The 8,842-nt window shown below is 37.4% G+C and overlaps 1 long non-coding RNA gene across 3 annotated transcripts; it reads right to left on the bottom strand.

Annotated features, from left to right (window-relative positions):
* Window positions 1–4,293: 4,293 nt before the first annotated feature.
* LOC131335627 (uncharacterized) lies at window positions 4,294–8,316 on the bottom strand. Of its 3 annotated transcripts, none has more exons than XR_009202564.1 (5): window positions 8,134–8,316; window positions 7,806–7,978; window positions 7,200–7,262; window positions 5,253–5,339; window positions 4,294–4,627 (listed from the first exon to the last, which is right to left on the bottom strand). It is a non-coding gene; the product is annotated as an uncharacterized LOC131335627 (long non-coding RNA). The 3 variants fall into 3 exon arrangements; XR_009202563.1 differs by having other exon boundaries at window positions 7,806–8,049; window positions 8,134–8,315; XR_009202562.1 differs by lacking the exon at window positions 8,134–8,316 and having other exon boundaries at window positions 7,806–8,105.
* Between the last annotated feature and the right edge of the window lie 526 nt (window positions 8,317–8,842).

Here is an 8,842-nt window from a genome sequence, read left to right as displayed (position 1 = left end):
AGCTGCTGTCCATGGTGGTTCAGATTTTCTGTTCAGATTTCTGTTCTATTTTGCTACAAGCTGCTGTCCATGGTGGTTCTTCAGTGAGGTGCAGCTCCAAGGAATCTATCAGGGCTGTAACTCAAGATCATTGTATCCCAAGTTGCTGTCCATGGTGGTTCTGTAGTTGGCATTCGTATCTCAAGATCATTCCTCCACTTTCATATGAAGTTCAGATTGAGGCATTGTAATATCTAGTTTTAGTTGGTTTCATGTAAACTGGTTACTTCTCTAGTCATGATGGATCTTTTATTATGCAGGTTGCACTAGGTGTAATTATTTTGTCATCTGTTTCGTATCCCTCTATTAGATGGATAAGAAACAGCTGATCTATTTTTCTAGTCCTATGTAGCCATTTGGCGTAGGCATTCTCTTTTGTTTAGTTTTCTTCTTTTCTTTTTCTTTTCCTCCTGGGGTATGCCACTTGTAGATTGTATATTCGGTTAGTATGCCACTTGTAAACTGTATTGCATATTTGGTTTGTATGCTACTTGTAGACTGTATATTCGGTTATCCCTTTTTATTTTCAAGCTGATTTACCAAAAATAAATAAATAAATTCCATTCTCATGTAGAGCCTGTTTGGCTACCTCTTTTTTGCCTTTTCCATTTCCCCTTTTTGGCTTTTGGCAAACCCAAGCCATAAATCATTCCCATAAAATGGATACGTTCTCAAATTTTGATGTTAGAGTCTGAAATGCAAAAAGAGGAAGAAAAAAAAAAAGGGGCTCCGAGAATGAGTTGATGTAAAGGCATGGAACTAGGGGTGTCAAATGGGTGTGTTTGAGCCAAATTGAGTAAGTTGTAAATGAGTCGGGTCTATAATGGGTCATTGGCACATTTAAAACACATTAGTTATGAGCTCAATTACTCATATTCAACCCAACCTATTTATTTAAAATTAAACCCGACCCGCATGTTAACATACCCATGTACATTAAGGTGACCATATTACCCTGGTACATCTAAATGACTAAAATGCCCATGCACATGAAAATTTCCATATTATCCCTATCAGCAGTCGAGAACAATTTCATACAATATGCACCAATTAATACTTACCATTCCAATTCTTTCTCCATTGTACCTCTTCAAATTCTTCATGCAAAAAAATAGTTTCAGGATTAGTCCATGGAGATAAAAATCGAAGTAGACATATACAATATGTAAAAAGTAGAAAACTGAGCGATTACGATGATAAAGGCAGCAGCGGAGCCAACAAATTTGAAGAACACCAACAATTACAGTACTAGGAAGTCCTAATAGAAGGATCAAAATAAATCAGAATACAAAGTTAGAAAGTGAAACAGGACAGTATAGGCTATGTTTGGTACCACTTATGTTTTCTGTTTTCTATTTTTATTTTCAAAATTTACAAAAAAATAGGAATGAAAATATGTTTGGTGCACTACTTTCATTTCCAAATATTGTAAACAGTTTTTACTATTTTGAAAATTTGAGAAAGTATCGAAACCTTACTTTCACTTCTTTCAAAATTAAAAACCGGCTGCTAGGTTTCGCGCGCGGGAAAGTCACTTGTTTTTTCGCCACTTTTTTTTCCCTCGGATCTCTTCCCAACTGCACCTTGTCTCTTCCCAACGTTAAAAAAAAAAAAAAAAAAGTTGGTTCCAAGTGGCCATTGATTGATGGTCTCTCTCTCTCTTGAGAGAGAGTTGTACTTGTACATGTATGTAAATACACCTGAATTGGAAATTGGAAATTGTAAATTGTAAATACACCTGAATTCAATTTTTTTGAAAGAATTGGAAATTTTGGGTGCTGGGTTTATTGTTTATTGTGTTGTCGTGAGTTTCCAACTAAATCAATGGACTCCTTCAAAAATTAAATTCTCGTTTCACTAAGACAAATATCGAATTGCTAACATTTTGCGGCATGTTTGAATCCATCCAACTCATTTTTAGCTTTTCAAAGAAAATTTTAATTTGCCTTGTTGACTTTTATCCGAAGAGTTCTTCGATAGAGCTGATCATGGTATTCTTCGATCAAATCAATACATTTATTTATTGTTACGAGCTGAAAACTGGTAGTATGTGCTGGAAATAGTGTTTAAGGAGTGCTGAATCTGTATTCTAGATGCTGAAATTTGGTGATCTAAGTGCTGAATCTGTGTTTTAGGTGCTAATATAACAGTTTTTGGTTTGCAACTACTCCATATTAAAGTTTATTTAGCTAAATGTGGAACTATATCTCGGATGTTTTTCTGAATTTCCTTCAATCTGACTTGAATCTGTCTGGTTTGCAAAATCAGGTTTACTTTTCTTTTTCTTTTCTTTTTTTTGAAAACAAGTTGACACAAACATGTTTTCTGCTTTCACTTTTTTTAAAAGAAAAGTAAAAACTAATTTTAACAAATAGAAAACAGAAAACAGAAAAGTGACAGTATTACCAAACATAGCCATAGTGTTCGAGGAACCCCGTTAAACATACCCACTAAAATTCAGTTCTAAAGCTTCCAAGTTCCATCTTAAGATTTTATATTCGAAAACTCTCAGGTTTTATCAACTCTTTATACAGAGTTTGGTTCTAATTTTAATTGGGCTCCCTACAAATAGGCGGTATGATTAGACTCTAAGGATTAATCGATGTGTGCATAAACTGGCCCGAGTACATCGGAAAGGCGAATGCCAAAACGTCCAACCCGGGGGGCATGCTGTGGTGTGTGCTACGCAGTGTGTTGTGCAATCTCAACCATCCAAAAGTGTTTTAAATGGTCTAGATGCAAATGAAACTTTTCCGATGAAAAGTTAAAGTCTTCCCCGGAAATTTTTTGTTTAAATTTGGATTATTGATTGTCGAGATAGACGGTCCAGATGCTGCACAGCACACTGCGCAGCACACACTGCATAGCACGCCCCCCGGTGCCAAAACATCAACCACTATTGGCCCGCATTAAAAAAAAAAAACTTCTTAAGAATTCCACTTGATTCTACAGTGTTGAAAAGCAGTACAACCATGAAATTAAAGTGTACACGGTGTTAGCAACTTCACACTTAGCGGTTTAAAATCGACGTGGACTGTTAGTTGATTTATTACTCCATAGAGAAAAGATCAGCTACTATATAGTGCTCTCTCTTCTTCTTTTTTGGTTGGGTTTGAGGGTCAAGTTGTCCAGACCAGTTTATGCAAAACTCAATTATTTTCCTCCCTGATCCAGTTAAAAATAGGTCATCTGTGCCGGAACTAGAAAATTTACAAGAGAATTTTTTTCGTGACCTGGGCCTAAGAAATTGTCAAGTTTTGAAATGAGGATATCCGGCTCATCCTAGATCCCATAAAATCCGAACCCCCACAGAGAGCAAGCTAAGGAGACTCTATAAATACTGGAGGGATGACCCTAAAAAGGTATGCTCGACAGACACTCGACACAATCCAAAAAACCCTAATCTCTCACTTGATTCTCTGCACATTCTGATCCTCACACCGGAGGGCCTTGCCGGACAACCCCGGCCAAGTCTTAGTCGTGCGTTCATTGTCCAGGACTGGGCAAGAAGACTAGAAAACCCACGAGCCAACAGATGAGGATTACAGATCAAAGAATCACGGGCCACACATTGTATTATACTTTTATCGTCAAGATTTTTTTTGATTTCGTTGTACAAGAAATCAGGCTTTTTGCGAGGACCATAATTCCTCGCAAAATCCGAATTGTTCCTTGCCAAAAGCCTTTTGCGAGGAAATTTCATTCGTCGTCAGTTCCTCGCAAAAATATAGTCTCCGATTCTCTTTTGCGAGGAATTTTTTTTCCCTCGCAAAAAGAATACATTTTGCGAGAAATTGACTTTGTCGCAATTGAGTACACCGTTTAGCGAGGAAATTAATTGAACGCTAGTAGTAAACGAATTAGTCACCAAAAGTGGGCAGTTCCTTGCAAAAAATATCTCATTGGCGACAAAGTGCTTCCTCGCTAAAACAATAAATATTTTGGCGAGGAATAGATTTCTCGCAAAAGACTATTCCTGCCAAAATAAGTCTTGCTTTTTGCAAGGAATATTTTTGTCGCAGAAAGTGATTTCTTTTTGCGAGGAAGAAATACCTCGTCAAAGACGATTTCTTTTGACAAACCGGTAAATCCTTTTTGCTAGAAAACTTGCCCCTCGCAAAAAAGGAATTTCTTATAGCAAGGAATTTTTTGACAAAAATAGTTCTTTTTGCTACAAACTAAATCATCACACAAAAATACTAGTTGCTAGATGTTTTCTTTTGCTTCCTGTCATGATTTCAAAGACATAATTCATCAAACTCAAAGGCAATAGAATAACATTAACTTAAACCAGTTAACATAAGTCAAAACACGGTATCTTAACCTTAATCTTCTTCAATACCCAAAACAAAAGCCAAAAACCCCCCCGAACATAACATCAAGCGTCAATGGCAAAAACCACAATCCAAGGTCTATATATAATGTGTACTGCCATATACCAAAAACTAAAAGACATCCTTCTTCCATCTAGTAGTACCAAAACGTAAGACAAAAGGCAGTTTTGTCCCTCCAAAACATTGTTCATTTCATATCTCCTACTACATTGTATCTTCATCTACCAAATGATCACCATCAATTGTTGAGCAATCTGCATGTAACACAATAAAAAGCTTTACAAATTATAGTCATGAGTAATAATTGATTGCAATATGTCATCACTAATAAACATGAATATCCCTAGTAGTTTAACACATAGATTGTGACTTAACCACAAGAAATGAAGCAGCAATAGAATTTTCCCTTTTAGCCCCTTAACTGAATTATAGCTGTTGGCCTCCCCCGCCAATGAATTATCCTTCTCTACCTTCTATCTAGTCAATTATTTGTGTCTAAAGGCACAACGCAACATGTTCTGAACACAACGAAAATAAATTACCCTTCCGTGCTACTGACCAATTCTATCCATGAACCCAACTTCTTTAAGAAACCGTTTTTTTTCTAAAATGCTTCAAACATGATCCCAAAATCATACAACAGTTTACAAAGTAAAAAAACAGTGTTCAACAATCAACCAACTATTCTCTCATGCACCCTCAACACTAAAGGAATAAGATAAGAACCAACATTTTAAAATTTAAGCACACCAGTTAGTTAGTGCTCTGCATCAACGAAATCAAAAAAAATCTAAGCACACCAGCTAGTGCGCTGCATTTAAAAACATAAGTACATCTAAGCACATCAGCCAGTGCTCTGCATAATAAAGGAATACTTACGGATCCGAAGCATCGCGATTCGACGTACTCTTTCCTTCCAATGCGTCCTTCGCTTTTCTTCCATTTCACTTTTGTGCACCTCGTTGCCTACAACAAAAAATCATGCAAGTGTTTTACGTGATTTGTATCATTTTGCTCGAGATTCTTTCAAGCTCCACTGACTTGTCCTAGTTTATTGATGATGTTTCCGAGAAGCAAATGAAAATTAAGGAATGTGAAGTAGAAGTACTAATAAACTTGTTTCCCTTGAATTCTTTTAGTCTGACTTGGCAAATTAGAAACTAAACAAAGGTTATTATTCTCTCTCTCTCTCTCTCTCTCAAGAAAGAAAGAAAGAAGGGATCAAATTATAGGAGATCATCAATAAGCCAAAGACCACCATTCAGAAGTGCAATTGGCAAATTGAGGAGATTAATCTCAGCTCAGGAAATGAAGGATCTGTTCAAAAGAGAGAATATTGAAAACATTCAAGTAAGACCTATGGGTGGAAGATTTCTGATTTTATCCTTTCAAAATGAGGAATCAGAAATGAAGTTATAAAGAAAAACTGGCTAATGGGATGGTTTGAAGAGATCAGTACCTGGAATGGTGAATCAGCTAAACAAGATTTGTATGGGCAGCTTTTTTTTTTTGTATGGGCAGCTTGCTTTGGTATGCCCCTTAATGCTTGGAATGTTCCTTCCTTTAAAGCAATAGCCAGTAATTGGGGTTATTTTATCGAACTGGATGATAGCACACTGAAAGAAGCCTCTTTTGATAAAGGTCGATTTCTTATAGCTACAAAATTTCTAAAAAGATTGAAGGTGAAGTTCAAGTGGTTGTTGATGGTTCTAAGTATATGGTTAGAGTGGAAGAAGAAGATTCGTTCAGGGTAGTTACATCAAGCTCACAGTTCTCAAGTTCTGGTCCAAGGCCTACAGGGGAAGAAGATGATGACGTGGACGGAACAAATGAGGAGGTGGATGATGATTGCACTGGGGGCAAGAAACAAGTGGATGATTTGGCAATTCAGGGGAAGTCAGAAGCTGACAAGAAGTCCATTAATGCACCTAGTTTGAACCCTGATATGCTCCTCTTGAAGGGTACCTCGTCAGGCACGAACAGAAGAAGAAACTGAAGGGACAGCCGCTACATTAATTGTAACAGGGAACAAGGTCCAACTTTCCTCATTACCAAGGACGGCAGATCAGGTATTTCAAAAAAGGTGGTTGATATCAATGATACTAATTCAAATTCCTATCAGGGTCTGGACTTTTTAGTTCAAGACTCACAAAGCCCATCACAAGTAGAAAGTCAAGCCTCAGAGAGTACTAACAAAGCCCAAGTCAGTGAAGCCCAAGAAGAAATAAGAGGAAATGATTTAGTAAGACAATAGGAGGAAATGGAAAGGATTGCAATGTTGACATACGACCCAGTGGTGATTGAAAGACCTTCTCAAGTGCCAGGAATTGAACTAGAAGTGGATCTAAACTCAAGAAATATCAGGAAAATAGTTAGAAGCCAAATGTATGAAGAATGCATGAGTTCTAATGGTGTTAATTCTGATGATGAAACGTACATCAGTACCTCACAGGAGCAACTACAAAACTTAGTGGATAAAGAACTACAGCTTACTATCTCAGCTGGTACCATCTTGGGGATTGACTACAAAGACACTGCTGCCATGAGAATGAGAAAGATGATTGAAACAGAGGCTAAGGAACTCCAATTACTTCAGAGGAACAACAGGTTTGCTCCACTCTTCTAGAACCAGTAAATGAATTGTGGAGTGAGCTTTTAATCTAAAAGTAGCAAGCCAAATCCCTTGAACGGAATGAAAGTAACAAAGCAAAAGGAAGGATTATAGCTATAGGATCCCAGCAATGCAAAGTTGTCTTCCCATTATGAAAGAAGGGTTCACAGCTGTAACATTGGACTTGCACTTAAAAAAGAATGGTTTTTACGTACCTCGAGTTCATAAGATTTTGGTAGAAATTGGCTTAAAGTGAGGGACCGATTCTGCCGAAGATTCTGGAAAATAATTACACAAAAAAATGAACGAAACCATAAGGCTATTATAGTTGGCACATTTTATCAAACACTTGTTTAGAAATGCTGAAAAACTTACAGTAAGGACACACATCCAAGCTCAACAAACTGTGAGGCTAATTAACACATTAAGATCTTTTAGTTTCCATATTTCTTTTCCACATTGGTTTGCACGTGTGAGTTTGCTACAACTAAGCACTTCCAAAAAAATATAATTTTGTATCAGATGTATTATAATTGATTCCCGAAATATTACATTCCAAATGCACGTTGTTCTACATAGATTGGAAATAGGTAAGCATTCCTTGGCACATTCTAAAATCAGAACTGCAAACAACCAATTACCAGAATCTAGGAATCCAATCAAGAATTCTCCATATTTTTCTGTTGAGCTTCAGATATGATATACTTAGTAGCAACATCAACATTTAATCAAACACCTGGAATGCGTTCAAAAAAATGAACGCAGAGAGAGAGATAGAGAGCAGTAATTTAGCCCACGCAAGAGAAATTGTCAATACTAACCCGATTATCCTCTTATTCGAACAACCAATTTGGGGTTTTGCTTTAGATCTTCTACCTGTTTAGTCTACTGACACACACCGGCTTCGAGGACTTGTATAAACCACGGATGGATCGACATACAGTACTTCTGGATTTTCGCTCAAAAACTCCGTACTTCATGCTGTCAAACGACTCTAGCAACGGCGGCAACAGAAGAGCTTCAGATTCAGAGAGATCGAACCCAGAACTTGAGATAAACCATACCCTGTGCATGTGTGTGCTCCAAATCGCGTTACGACCAAACACACACACACACACACACACACACACACACAGAGATCGTGTGTACCTGCGACGGACAGTGAGAGATGGACAACTAGTGAAGATGCCGGTGAGAGATCGACGACGATTAGAAATAAATCAGGATTTGGGGCTTTTCGTCTTAACCCTCAAGGGATTTTCGTTTTGGGGGCGGAGGAAAATTTTGGAGGGTAGTTCAAAAGAAAGTGAAAAAGGAGGAGGGAAATATGATTTTGGGTATACCATAGACGACGGTGTTTTAGGAGGGATGAAATTTCGCGGGTGTTTCTGGAACGATTGACGTGCATAATCGCACCACATTTTCTTATAGTGATCCGGATCCCTACTCGATTATCCAAATCATTCATGTTGCAGAAATCGTCAAATTGAATCTTCACACAAAAGTTCAAATTGATCGGACATCCGCAACTACCTCATTCGAAATACTTTTACACAATAAAAAAAATTAGATGAGTCTAATCATTTTTTTTTGGCATGAATAACCTATTCCAATATGGTGGTTACATGTGTTCGTTAATCTTATTTTCGGTAGGAATGATCAGCAGTACAAGGTACAAATGATAGACGGTTTTAATCGCGAATAAATACCTCGAGTGGTGTTCGGGTGGTATATTATGAGACTTTAATACCTCCGGACGCATTGAATGTCTTCCGATCAAGTAATTGTTGATATCCGATGATCTTCTATTTGGGTGACACTAATTGAATTGGTAGAATATGAAATTCTAACGGTTTAG

This window comes from Rhododendron vialii, chromosome 8a (genome assembly GCF_030253575.1).
Source record: "Rhododendron vialii isolate Sample 1 chromosome 8a, ASM3025357v1".
Lineage (NCBI taxonomy): Eukaryota > Viridiplantae > Streptophyta > Magnoliopsida > Ericales > Ericaceae > Rhododendron > Rhododendron vialii.
Note: the sequence above shows the minus strand (reverse complement) of the source record. Positions and strands in the feature narration are given on the sequence as shown.